A 14,877-nucleotide genomic window follows, 5' to 3' on the forward strand; every position below is an offset into this window, starting at 1 on the left:
ATTGAGCGGTGCCCGGTTTATGTTTAACGTTGGTTTAACTGTTTAGCGGTAATAGGATGTTACTGTTGTGGTAGAAAGTTTAGTAAACGGCGATTTAGGCATATTGTTAGTAACTATTTTTGAAGATGGTAACACATTTGGAAGTAGCAGAAACGGCTTATGATGCATAGGTGGATCATTAGCACACATTGAATAAAAGTTGTGAGTTACTATATTTTACATATTATGTTAAGGTTTGAAAATATTTCAGGAACTGCCGAAGGTTTTGCCTCGATTCAGTTAAAACATTTAACTCGATAAACAAAAATACGTTTGATATTTCATTGATCCATACAAACATGATTTCTAACAAAGCGTATATAATAATATATATATAGCTTGTTATTTTAAAACAAATCAAATGTAAGTTATAGAATAGACTCGATTCGACCGCCTCCTCGGTACAGTGGTTGACGCGTGAGCGTAACACCGAGGGGTCCTGAGTTCGATTCCCGGTGGAGACGAAGAAAAAAATGTCTTGGTCTAGTAGGACACAGAAGGCTGATCACCTACTTGTCCCTAAAGAAAATCGATCAGTGAATCAGATGTATAATGCACCTGTCCCTTACCCCACTAGGGGACATGGGACTTCACTTAAATGTAAGTTATGTAATATAAAGGTACTATATAGGCTCAACTAATGTTATTCATAAACCACAACAACAGAAAGCAAGGCGTGTCTCCCAAAATTCAAAACAAATTGTTTATACCAACATAATAAACCGCACTTACCGCACCCATCCATTGTTATTTTCTATCATATACTCCGAGTTTCAAGTTTTCCTGTTAGCGATAGCCTCTTTGATCTCTATTATCAGCGATATAGTTTTAGAGATACAGGAAAAGCCTGATTTCAAAATGACGAGATTTTTTTTATATTTGTTAACAATTAAAAGCATTTTCTTTAATTAATTAATAATGATTATCCTATTCGTTTGATAGGTACGTATATTATTTTTGGTGGCAGATAAAAATAAATTTACTCATCCATACTAATATTATAAATGCGAAAGTAACTCTGTCTGTCTGTCTGTTACTCAATCACGCCTAAACTACTGAACCAATTTGCATGAAATTTGATATGGAGATATTTTGATACCCGAGAAAGGACATAGGCTACCTTTTATTGCGAAATATGTACCACGGGCGAAGCCGGGGCGGACCACTAGTCTAGAATAATTTAAAAGTATGGATAACGTATTGAATAACGTATCAATTAAAAAACAAAATTAGGATCAAAAGTATTGTTTTTTAATTTTTTAACGAAAATAGTTGATAACTTGAGGTTCAGGCTATTTTGAGAAATTACAATACCAATTGTAGGAATTGTAAGTGACGCAAGTTATTCCTTACTCAATACTCATATCGGTAAAATATAGGTAGGTAAGTACCTACCACATCACTGAAATATAAAAACTTTCATATACTATTATTTTTTAAATTGTTTTTGACTTCATCAAATGTCTCTTTCACACTGAACTTAGTAACATGGAAAGGGCGGGATTTGAGTCAAATGATTGACTGGTTTTAGACAAAAAATCCACCATCTTTTAGTTTTCATATAAATTATGAAAAATATAACTATGACTCTTCCAATTCTAGTGATACTAACATATTTTTCTGGTGCAGTGTTTTAAAATACTTACTAATTATATTGTTAAATAATACATTCTATGTAACTTGAAATACCTAATTTAATCGTCTATAGTAATTTAATATTATAAAGCTGAAGGGTTTGTTTATTTATTTGTTTGAACGCGCTAATGTCAGGAACCACGTGTCCGATTTAAAAAAATCTTTCGATGTTAGATAGCCCATTTATCGAAGAAAGTTATCATCACGCTAAGTCCAACAGAAGCGGAGCAATGCGGGTAAAACCGCGGGCATAGCTAGTAGTTAAATAATACATTTTATGTAACTTGAAATATCAAATTTAATTCAAAATATAGGTATTAATATCACCGATTATTCGCAATGATGTTAGATGGCGAAAGCGGAGTTTTGTTTGTCTTAAAAACCAATCATACTAAATTGACTTTTGTTTTAAATGAGTTTAATTATTCGACAAATCATTTGAAGTTGGTCTATCCATACTTTATATTATAAATACGAAAGTAACTTTGTCTGTCTGTCTGTTACTCAATCACGCCTAAACTACTGAACCAATTTGCATGAAATTTGGTATGGAGATATTTTGATACCCGAGAAAGGACATAGGCTACCTTTTATTGCGAAATATGTACCACGGGCGAAGCCGGGGCGGACCACTAATACCTACTACGTATATACTACTATATAATATGCTACTGTTTTGGCGCCGATTTCCTCGACCAAGCTACGTCCACATAGAGCCAGCCGTCGCGAGGAAAGTTCTTAGCGAGGATGTTTGCTATGTGTGGACCTGCCTAATGAAAAATGTTGAAAAAAGTATATATTATTTTGTGAATGGAATACAGTATATAGGTCAACTAGTTAATCATAATAAATGAATTTCCTTGTTTTTGAAAACGTCAGGTTAATAAAAACAACTGCGACTGACATATTGTTTTTTACGTATGTAGGTAATATAATATTTTTGTTACTGTTTAATTCAATTCGTTACAGCTTAAATAAAACACATTAAAATAATTATACTATTTTTATTATTACTTCAAATATTATATATTTATAAATTTAACACATATTATCGAAAATATGTATTAAATTTTTATAGATACTTTCAACTACTATTTGTTATAGACCGCACATCAAATATCCTGTTTACATAATGGTGCTGCCAAGAAATTAAGTGGGAAAGTTATTAAATTATTTTGAATTTTCTCATATAAATTACAATAAAGGTTAATCTGATGCTTGTTTTTTATGTTAAAATGGATTTCGGTTTTGGAAACATAAAGAGTTTTGTTAATGGTGATGCTGCTGCTGATTTATGCATGTATTATTAAAATTTTAACGAGAAAACCTATGTTTTAAGAGGTAGAGCTTAAAATTATGCAATCTATTGCTATAATGAAAGGTTTTAAAGTAACCATTGTGCTCACCATAATATAATTTCTATTCATTTATTTTATAAAGGAAAAATGTCGGTTCTGCATAATTAGATTTTAATCTATGTCGGTTAGATTTATTCACCCAATTGTAGAGGCCATAATCAATCACTGCTACCTTCCATTTTATTGGCTATTCATACAAGTCTAATTATGTACAGTCAGCTGTAAAGTTTATTCGAAAAAGTTGGTTTATCTTTACTCGCTGACTGTACGTGACTTTTCAGTATTTAAGCATTTGACATTTATCTTGTCTAGGGTTAATCTTTTGTTGTATTTTTTTGATCGATCTGTTTTGAATTTTATCGTGATCTAGGTACATAAGAGAAATATCAATTATAACGCTCACAGGTCGAACACAGATTTGAAGCTTTACAATCATATAATTAATTAGAACTAAATAAAAGATAGCTTATACAAAAAGTATATGAGAAGTAAAATTTTTCTTCTTTACCCTGGTTATGTCAAAACAATGTTAAAAGTATTATTTACACAGGAATTATGTGTATTATTATGTGTACTTATTATGGAGTCACAGACGCAGCGTTTGATAATTTATTGACACCGTTAATTTCAATGAATTATTATTATTGCCAGTTTTTATGAGAAAGGTAAATAAAATATAATGGTAAGCTACAACCCCTGTTGCGGATGTCGGTGCCAACGCGAAAGGAAATTGCGAATATAGCACGGTAAATATAGGTTTCTTTTTAGGTCATATATTGCGATTAAATATCTTCGAACATTGGTAAAAATATTATATGTATGTATACATCTATCACCTACATGTAATAAAATCGTAGGAAAGTCAATACTGTATATTGAATATTTTTTTAATATACGTCTCAATGGATGTTTTTTTTTTTAATGACAATAGGGAAGCGCTTGACCACAATCTCGCAGATGTGGTCTAAGATGGTACGCGCTTCCCGGTACCTGTACCGTGATCTACAATCGATATCGAAGCCTAATCTGTGTATAATATAGATTTATTGCACGAATATTTTACTCTATTTTATTCATATTTTATATCTTCTGCAGTTACTTACAAAAATTATCAAAAATTCAAATTCAAATTAACTATATTTATTTGCAAGAATGTAGTTACACATAACAAATAGATTATTTGAATTTGAATTTACAAATTAGAGATGGTTCTGGTTACAATATTAAGTGACTAATTCTAACCAATGATTTGGTGTGCAAATATGATAACATTTATAATCTAACTCATAATAATTTATAGTCTCTCCATTTACAAGGCTAATATTTAAAACTTTCTTTTTTGATAGGACTTTCACCAGTTAATAGCTGGTGTTTGGAACGTAGACTATGTTTATCTTGTAAAAAAATTTACTAGTAATATTATTTATTAGAAGTCGTAGGCGTTTACTAAATTACACTAAATGACGACCAGTCACGACATACCAACGTCAGGTATTATATTAATGAATAAAAATCGTTGTAAACAACAATAAATATATACAAATTTATAATATAGATATATATTTATAATATAGTCTGTCTGTATGTTACGCTTTCATGAAACCAAAGGAATGAAAATAGTTCAAGCCTATGATAAAGATAGGCCACATTATTTTCAAGAGTTAAACCTATAGGTTATAAGTAGTGAACATGTTAGTTTCGTGGTTTTGTTCGCGGGTGAAACTGTGGGCATTGAAATCATTAAAGAATATAATATGTATTGATAAATAAATAAATATTTCACAATTTTCACACACAGCACGATCTGATCACATACTAAGCTTTCGCTTCTGTTATGGAAACCAGAGCAAACATCTATGTTCATCACATCAATATTTGCCTCGGGTGGGAATCGAACCCACAACCTCTGGCTTGGAAGGCAGGGCCACTACCAACTAAGCCAACTCAGTTACTCAATCACGCCTTAAGAATCCTTATCGATTTTAGAGTGATTTTGACTTGATTCTGTAATTCTTTAGGAGCACGTTTAACGAAACTAAATTAGTAACAATGTGTTATAATATCATTAAAGATTCATTCAATATCTAAAATATGTTCCAGACAATTTATTGATATTCATTGTCCAGTTTGTTTAATAGCCAATAACCTGAGAGGTGTTTCAATTTTTTCCATGCGGGACGTTCGTGTCTTTGTAGTTTACACGGAATTTAAAAGAAGAAGTTTTCTTATAAAATATACGACAGTAAAGACACTGAGACATCCTAAAATATGCTCGAGGCAATTTAAGTACTTTTATTCAAAAATTCAAAGAAAATCTAAGTTAAAATAGCCTTACTTTGATGAAATTTTATGTGTATTTGGCGTCGAATTTTTATAACATACAACAGAGTAAAAAATAAATAAAAAATACACATTAAATGATAGATTTATGCTTAAAAATTTGCAATCAAAAAAATACATATTATATGATTTATGAAAGTAATGGAATATTTTAAAGTTCTCTAGAATTTTCGATTAGATACGGGAGCGCAAACGCTGTTACGGCAGACCGCGCTCCGCGCTTTAGGGAGTAGGACGTGTTGCGCTGCTCCGTCAGACACAAAATTACTAAAGTACGTTTTTCCCGCGCGTAGTAGTCGGGAAGCCCACGATACTAGATTAGAATTGGTGGAGTAGACGATACCGAGATAATAAGGTCCTATAATGTTTCCACTTTGAGCGCTTTTAGCCTTTTCTACTCGACTACACGATGATCGCGTTCAAACCTAAAAATACTAGCTTTCGTCCAGCGCAATTTTGTATTAGGACTCTTAACTACTGAACCAATTTGCATGAAATTTTGTATAGAGATATTTTGATACCCGAGAAAGGACATAGGATAGGTTTTATCCCGGAAATCCCACGGGAACGGGAACTATGCGGGTTTTTCTTTGACAGCGCGGGCGAAGCCGCAGGTGGAAGCTAGTATATAATAAATACATGCATACAAACATAATGCATACATATTACATATATCTTTTAAGATTGTATTACATCTTTGCAGAAGATTTTCCAGGTACTAAGGACTATACTTTTTGGTCTGTCTTTCAAGTTGTCTGCTTAGCTTACATTATACAGATAATAAATTCCATATACATATTAATGTATCCAAAAATGCAAGTACATAATATATCGCAAGTAACGTCAAGCTCATTTGCATTACAAAATACAAAATGCGAGGTATAAAATACGGAAAATTTGGAAAGATTATACGGAAGCTTGAAAATGTTTAAGTAGGTATAACATGACAGAAATAGATAGATATATTATATTCACCGTGTTATATAATATTACTAGCGGTCCGCCCCGGCTTCGCCCGTGGTACATATGAAAAATAGATGTTGGCCGATTCTCAGACTTACCCGATATGCACAGAAAATTTCATGAGAATCGGTCCACCCGTTTCGGAGGAGTATGCAGACTAACATTGTGACACGAGAATTTTATATATAAGATATAGGTAATAATTTGGTTAGTTTATACCTTAAGATTTCTCAATTAATTATAAAATTTAAAAAAAATATGTTACGAATTGAAAAACTCTACCTTTTATTACTTATCTGTTAAAATTGAAGTATGTGATAATGCAAAGCAAATATCTCCTTTATTTTAATATGAATTTAGTGAAGATATTTTTTTTATATAAGTACGTTTTTCCTTAGCTTCTCGGCTGAAGTTGGAAGTGAATCATTAATAAAGTAAAGTTCTCCGGTATGAGATAGGAAGTAATTTGTCGTCTCTAAAAAGATACAAAAAAAGTAAAATTAAAGTCAACGAAAAATATATTATAACCTACCAGGCTCTTCACTAAAATTATAACGAAAAAAGATGTGCATGTATATAGTAGTAGTTTATTTTTGATCACAATTTTGTAATATATTGACTGCAAAACTGTTTAAAAGCAATTGAAAGGCACTAACTGTAAGGCAAATGAGTAATATGGGATATATTTTTCTAATAGCTAACCGGAGTGTACCTCAACAAATGGTTAAATAATTCAAGAAAAATACGCCATAAATAGATTTTAAACGCGATTTATTCTTTATATTATATTCCCGACGTTTCGAACACTTTACAGCGAGCGTTGTCACGAACGTGGTGGGCAGACTGTCTGCCCGTGACCACGCTCGCTGTAAAGTTCGCGGTTAAAAATCTTTAATTTCTAAATGCATAATACTCGCGTAAAATCTAACACTAGAAAATACTATTCGCCATTAAATTCAAACAAAAATATCTTAGGATATAGACTTCCAAACAACTCAATAAAAATGACGACCGACCAATCCGACCACAAAATTCTGTTGAACTGGTAGTGAACTTGCCTTTTATCTTTATCATTTTTCTTCAAAGACACTAAATTGTTATAGCCCACGTTTTTATGCCCACGGGGAATCTTTCTTTCGCAACCATTAACTTTTTGACGGACTTTTAAATATTTTTTCCCTTAACCTCAATACGTTTTTGACAATGTTGAATATTTTTTCGCTTGGTGACTTCGATTTTGGTCGTATTTTGACTAAAGCCAAATCATCTGGGAGTATATTATTAAGCCTGTTTAAGATTACATCAATAATCTTAATTCAAAAATTATCAATAAAGTATGATAATTTTTTGACTTGCTCTTTCACTTTGAACCCTTTTATTTCTAAAATGTCCAAGTAGCAGTATTGTATATATTAGCTATTTACAATTGCACAGTACTATGTACATAATATAAAGTAGAAACCTTCTGAAGAGGTATTCAAAACTAGTAGCCGCTGTATTTCGCCACAGCCTCCTTGGCTTTAATGCCATCGTACATTTTAAGAGGATTTACCAAAGTCTGAGTTCTCTCTGCATAGAACTTCCAAATCCGATGTCTTTATACATCAATATAAACAGCTTCAAGTTAAGACTATTTCCTACGAGATCGTGAATACCTTCCGTGTTCACCAAACAGTATGATATGGGAACCATCAAGCAGAAAGCCTACCTTAAAATACTACTTATATTTTTTTACCTTAAAGCCGGCATATTTTTTTACCTTAAAGCCGGCAATACGTTCGAAGTGTTCCTAATTCTGTGAATTGTCATGGGAGGCTATCACCTACCATGAAGTGAGACGCCTGCTCGATTGTCGGGGTTGCAATAAAAACACGTTAACAGTTCTTTTGTCTTTAACGTTCTTTTAAACAAAATTGACTATTACTCATGACCGTGACTCATTAAATCACTTATCTATATTTTTGTTGTAATTAGTAATTTCTGGATCTACTGAATTGATTTTAAAAATAATTTTGCCAATAGAAAGCCACATTATTGAAGAGTGTCATCTATACTTATATAATTATAAAACTGAGGAGTTTGTTTGTTTGAACGCGCTAATCGCGATTTGAAAAATTATTTCGGTGTTAGATAGCCCATTTATCGAGGAAGGATAGGCTATATATCATCACACTAAGAACAATAGGAGCAGAGCAACGCGGGTAAAACCGCGGGGCACAGCTAGTAGGATATATTTAATTTAACTTTTAACCCGAAACAACCCGGATATATCCAGGACCAGTAGCTTGTCGCTATATTAAGGTGAAGATGTTTCTAAAACTATATTAGAATTTGCCAGAGCCCTTCGTTGACAACTGAATCTTTATGACCTTTGAACTTTACGACCTTTGAATTTAATAATTGCGCATGTGCTTATCTTTATAGTATCATGTGGAGATATTTCAATATGTTGCTTCTTTTCCGGGAAACAATTTGAGTTTTTCTAATATTATGGTTTCTAAGAATTGAAAATTACCGCGACTTGAAAAATGTTACGTTATTTTAATATTACACGTAATTTAGCTTTCTTCGATATATCTCACTCCTTGTACTTATTTGACGTTTTATTTGAATACATAAATTATTGTCTTGTTGCATAATACATACATAAAAAAAATACCGGCCGAATTGATAACCTACTCCTTTTTTTTGAAGTCGGTTAAAAACTAATATTTTATAGCAAGTGTTAAAAAAACATTTAAACTCCGATGTAGAGCTTTGTAGCTTTAGCATATCATAAAAAACACGAAGCAGATAATCGCTTGACTCTATTCACCAACACTTAAATCTAATTTTAAACAACAACAATAATAAAACAACAACAAACACAACACCTTACCAATATTCCACGCCACAACACAACACTTCACAACACTTTAACGACAGTTTAAAACTTACGACGAACTTTGTAAATTACTTTCGACGCGGCCAATTCTAACGATATTCTTCCACGAACTGAAAGCGCGCGGTTTTCACGCATGCGCGAGCCAATTCATAAATTCAGTACGAATGTATGAATCACATAATTCTATAGTTTTACGACTGTATAGATAGTTTTAGTAAGCGATTTGTATGGAGTTATTTTGAAAGCTGGACAAACATTGGGTTTTTTACTGTTTATTTATTTACTAGCTGTGTTCCGTGGTTTTACCCGCATTGCTCCGCTCTTTCATTAGTTTTATCGTGATGTTATACAGCCTCTATGCCTTCCTCGCCTCGTTTCTGGCAAATATAATTTCTATCCTCATCCTCATCCTCATCCTCATCCTCATCCTCATCTTCATCTTCATCTTCATCTTTATTTCATTTTTTCTCGATAAATTTTTTTTTTAAAAATAAATGGATCGATTTTTTCTCGATGGACTATTTATCAGTGGAATAAATTTGCAAATTGGACCCGTGAGGCCTAATAATAGCGAGTTTAATCAAGCAAACATACAAACAAACTCTGCACCTTTACAATATCAGTATTGATGATGACTAGGCTTTAAAATGAAGAAGTTTTGAAAACAGTAGCTAATATAAATATAGAGCGAACTTTTTAGACGTATTTAATCCAGTGCATATTATACGAATGATAATAATTTATATGGTGAGGTAAATGTATGTTACTCTACAACATCTGATCGGATATTACTAACTTACCGCCCGCGGCTTCACCCGCTTTGTCTCAAACCTAATAAATTATATACTCATACCATTCCTATCTATTAAAATAACCGCATTCAAATCCGTTGCATAGTTTTAAAGATTTTCAAAGGTACAGAGAAAGCGACTTTGTTTTATTAAGTAAAGCCGCGGGATCTAAGTAGTAGTTTGATAACGTTGTTTTGTATACAAGAGTTTGCTGGATAAAAACAGATACTAATTACTTAATGAAATATTTTTTTTACATTTCTAAGATCTGCTTTCGCAATATTAATAATTAGTCACCCTAAAATTATTTTATGCCAACAAGCTTAGAAAGTATCTTTAATCTTTATCCACTATCTTCAAATACTCATCACTGGTTTTAACCGGTTTAATTAAGGATTTATATTAAATTTTAATATTATTAAGTGGCCTTAGGACTGTGATTTTAGACTTGATGTTATTTTATGCTAGCGGTCCGCCCCGGCTTCGTCAGTGGTACATATTAACGTTTTCTCTACATAAGAACCATCCTCGTACTTCAAGGAATATAATAAAAAAAGAATTATCGAAATCGGTTCAGCCGTTCACACCTGATGCCGTGACACCTGCCGCAGGGGCAATACGGGTTGCACGGCAGTCGGAGCAATTAAAAAGGTAAAGAGTGCAATTTAAAAATTGCCCCTGCTTGCCTAAACACATTACAATTAAGAAGCCAATTAAGGGTGCGATTCCAATATTGCCGCTGCAGGTACGTGAGTAGCCGGCTTTATCATCTTATTGAAAATAGCGTTGATTAACCTAATTACAAAAGCAGCGGGCAGACGGTTTTGTTTCATTTATGACTATTATGGACGCACCCCATTTGTAATATTTATCAATACTAATTGGATAGCCTGTTAGTGGATTGGACCTTCATATTATAAAAGGTACTTTCTTCTGGTATTCCACTGCACGTGTGCTAGTCATGAAACATACGTTCGACAAATCCGCATTATGAGGAAAAAACTGTTCATTGTGATGTGTAGAGAGACAACGTAAGTATACTATCATATGTGTAGACGACCTATGTATGAATATAAGATGATTACAGGATATGCATATGTTGAAAAATGCCTAGCTTAGTTACCGCGTACATTAATTAATAACCTATCTAGATTGTAAATCGGTCTGAAATATCACTGTAGTGTGACTCTCTCCTTAGACAACAAAAATTATATATTACTAGCGGTCCGCCCCGGCTTCGCCCGTGGTACATATTTCGCAATAAAAGGTAGCCTATGTCCTTTCTCGGGTATCAAAATACCTCCATACCAAATTTCATGAGAATGGTTCAGTAGTTTAGGCGTGATTGAGTAACAGACAGACAGACAGAGTTACTTTCGCATTTATAATATTAGTATGGATTCAACTAGACCCTTGAGTACTTTTGAATTTATGTTGCATTTAAATTTGTTAGTTACTACTCTTTAAGAGAGTCCATCAGTAAAACATACGTAAATTGCATCGGCTCACTTCATATCTACTATATATTTTTACTGGACATTGAATACAGATTGTTGAATGTTCCTTTTTCACAATCGAGTATTTCAAATTCAACAACTATAGCAGAATATTGGAAATCGTATTTTCTTTGTATTCGTATGAATTGAGCAGCGTTTTCTATTAAATAAATTTTATAAACTTGCCTATGTTGGAATTTCCAGTTTATATCATTTAATTTACATGATATTGAACCTATGAGTCATACGGATAGGTATATAAGAAACTAGCGGTCCGCCCCGGCTTCGCCCGTGGTACATGTTTACGTTTTCTCTCCGAACCATTGTCATACTTTAAAGAATATAAAAAAAAGAATTAACCAATACGGTTCTGCCGTTGTTTTAGCGATTCCTTTTTATTATATAGACATGTAGTTCAATATAATATCAATGCCAACTTTAATTCAATTAATTTTCATTATTTTTAAAGAATAGGAAGATTTCGTGCTTTCGGCGGGATTCAAACCAGCGTCCCTCGTACCTTGGCAATAGCTGACCTTTATAGACCACTTAAGGGTTCAAATATAGCTTACGACCTACCTAGTTAGGTGTAGGCGTAAAATTCTTAATTTTAGCGTAATTACTGACTATACTTATTCGGTTTATTTTAAAAGATAAAAAGCTCTTTTCATTACGCTTTATAAATAGTTGTTTACTATTTAGGAAAGCAAATTGCATTTAACTCCAGTTAAATGAGTTCATTGAAAAGTCTGAAAACTTTATTATACGGTGATTTTAGATAATATGCAAATTCTTTTTAGGATGAGTGCTAAGAGTAATAGTAATAGTAAAACATTAAAAGAATTATATACGAACTTCTCTTAAATAATACCGGGTCGCACTGGCTTCGTTATCTTATATATAAAATTCTCGTGTCACAATGTTAGTCTGCATACTCCTCCGAAACGGGTGGACCGATTCTCATGAAATTTTCTGTGCATATCGGGTAAGTCTGAGAATCGGCCAACATCTATTTTTCATATGTACCACGGGCGAAGCCGGGGCGGACCGCTAGTATCAATATAATAACGTCAACATAATATAATCCATACTAATATTATAAATGCGAAAGTAACTCTGTCTGTCTGTCTGTTACTCAATCACGCCTAAACTACTGAAACAATTTGCATGAAATTTGGTATGGAGATATTTTGATACCCGAGAAAGGACATAGGCTACCTTTTATTGCGAAATATGTACCACGGGCGAAGCCGGGGCGGACTACTAGTAATTACATATTTTAGAAACCTCCATTATATCTTATATATAAAATTCTCGTGTCACAATGTTAGTCTGCATACTCCTCCGAAACGGGTGGACCGATTCTCATGAAATTTTCTGTGCATATCGGGTAAGTCTGAGAATCGGCCAACATCTATTTTTCATATTATGTACCACGGGCGAAGCCGGGGCGGACCGCTAGTATCAATATAATAACATCAACATAATATAATCCATACTAATATTATAAATGCGAAAGTAACTCTGTCTGTCTGTCTGTTACTCAATCACGCCTAAACTACTGAAACAATTTGCATGAAATTTGGTATGGAGATATTTTGATACCCGAGAAAGGACATAGGCTACCTTTTATTGCGAAATATGTACCACGGGCGAAGCCGGGGCGGACTACTAGTAATTACATATTTTAGAAACCTCCATTATAATATATAAATCGATGGAAACTTTATGCAAATCTGTTCAGTAGTTCTTAAGCATGATTATGTATTTAAAATTAATTCCATTACTTCCTTAGATTTCTCGTTCAAACAAACAAACAAATTTTTAAGCTTTATAGTAGTAAAAATCACGTTAAAGATCCATGTAATAAGTAAGATAATAAGCTTGTAATATTCAAAACTAAATCTTCCATTGACGTATCGCTGCTACATTCCGCGCATTTTTATTTTTATTAGGCCCTATAAAACAATTTGAGAGGATCATTTCATCTGCTGAAATATATGAAATACGCTAGCTGTGTTTAAAACATGAAAACGAATTGTATTATTAGTTTATATTTGACTTGGGTTTACCTTCAAAAGTGTTGAAGCGATTTGGTTTTTATTAGAAACGTTTGAATGAATTTGATCTACATGTTTTTAATCTACATTCTTCATCAAGCAATCGATATGTAGAGACAGAATTAAAAAATATGATAATATGGTAGCTTCTAAACGGATGAACACATTCTGATGAAGTTTTAAACGGAAGACGTTGATGTACATAGACTAAAAATTAATAAATTGATTGATTTTATATTTAACTGTAACGTAGACGTTCGTAGCTCTTAAAATGTAGATCATATTTCAGATTCCAAAGCAAGTGCGTGCTTTTTTTCGTACTAATTGTTAAATCAAGCATGATATTTTTTAAATCTTTTTGAAAACAGATATAAACTTAACAAGTCATAAAATGTATTCCAATCTTATTTATTAAAAAATAAGTAGGCCTGTGTCATCACCACAATCCACAAATTCATCAAACCAACCTTTTATATTTTTTAATCAATCATTCAAAAAAATAATCAATTTAAACTGACTAACATTCAACTGATAAGAACACATTACATATTACATGCTATCAAGCACTCACTGCCATCTGCCAAACCACCTTGGCACCTCGCTCCGACACTATGCCAAACTATTTGTTATATTTATGAAACAAGCTGTAAAAATGTTTAGCCGTAGTCTATTTTAGTTTCCTATTACTATAAATGTATGTAGATTGTATAACATGAAACCATATTAGTTTTTGAACTTTGAAAACATAACAGGAATGTCTATCGGGGCTGGGCGTAAAAGCGTACTCCTACATAGATTTTTTTGTGTAACGATCTTAATTTATCAATAGGTAATGTGACCTTCAGCTGTCGAAGCTATTGCTGCAAAGCGATGTGCATAAGATTGCAATATTGCACACACTACATATAGTTTTAGGTGAAGTGATGCAAGTTTATGTTATGGAGCCTTCAGATATTTAAATTTCCATCATAAAACTGTCAAGAAACCGGCAAGTCAAAGAATCAAAAACATCGATCGTATGGCGTTAGAAATAAAAATGTAGAATGACGAAAGCCTTTAGACCTATGTAATTGGACTGGAAAAATATATAGGCCAATGATAACAAAATCCACGTATCACACATGTTTAATTACCAAAGAAAGCCTATAAATAAACGCGCTAAAGCTTATTTCTCGCTTCACAAAGAGAAGTAAAGAGCATAATAGACGCGTTCGAATGTTACATTATTTATGTAGGTAGAAATGAAAAGGGTCCGATCGATTTTGCTAACCGCAAATGCGAGTGCTCTCGCTGACTGCGCAGAGCCGAATG

General features: G+C 32.8%; 1 protein-coding gene across 1 annotated transcript in view; it reads right to left on the reverse strand.

The window, feature by feature from the left end:
• The window catches only part of Oamb (Octopamine receptor in mushroom bodies), a 108,633-nt gene extending 99,310 nt beyond the window's left edge, over positions 1-9,323 (reverse strand). Inside the window, exon 1 of the mRNA XM_089709810.1 lies at positions 9,214-9,323. The gene's annotated coding sequence lies outside the window, so the exon portion shown is untranslated. The remainder of the gene's footprint in view (positions 1-9,213) is intronic.
• Positions 9,324-14,877: the final 5,554 nt, after the last annotated feature.

The sequence above is a fragment of the Colias philodice genome, chromosome 23 (genome assembly GCF_061535455.1).
Source record: "Colias philodice isolate Cphi_HAF_F1 chromosome 23, ilColPhil1 Martin Lab GWU primary, whole genome shotgun sequence".
Classification (NCBI taxonomy): domain Eukaryota; kingdom Metazoa; phylum Arthropoda; class Insecta; order Lepidoptera; family Pieridae; genus Colias; species Colias philodice.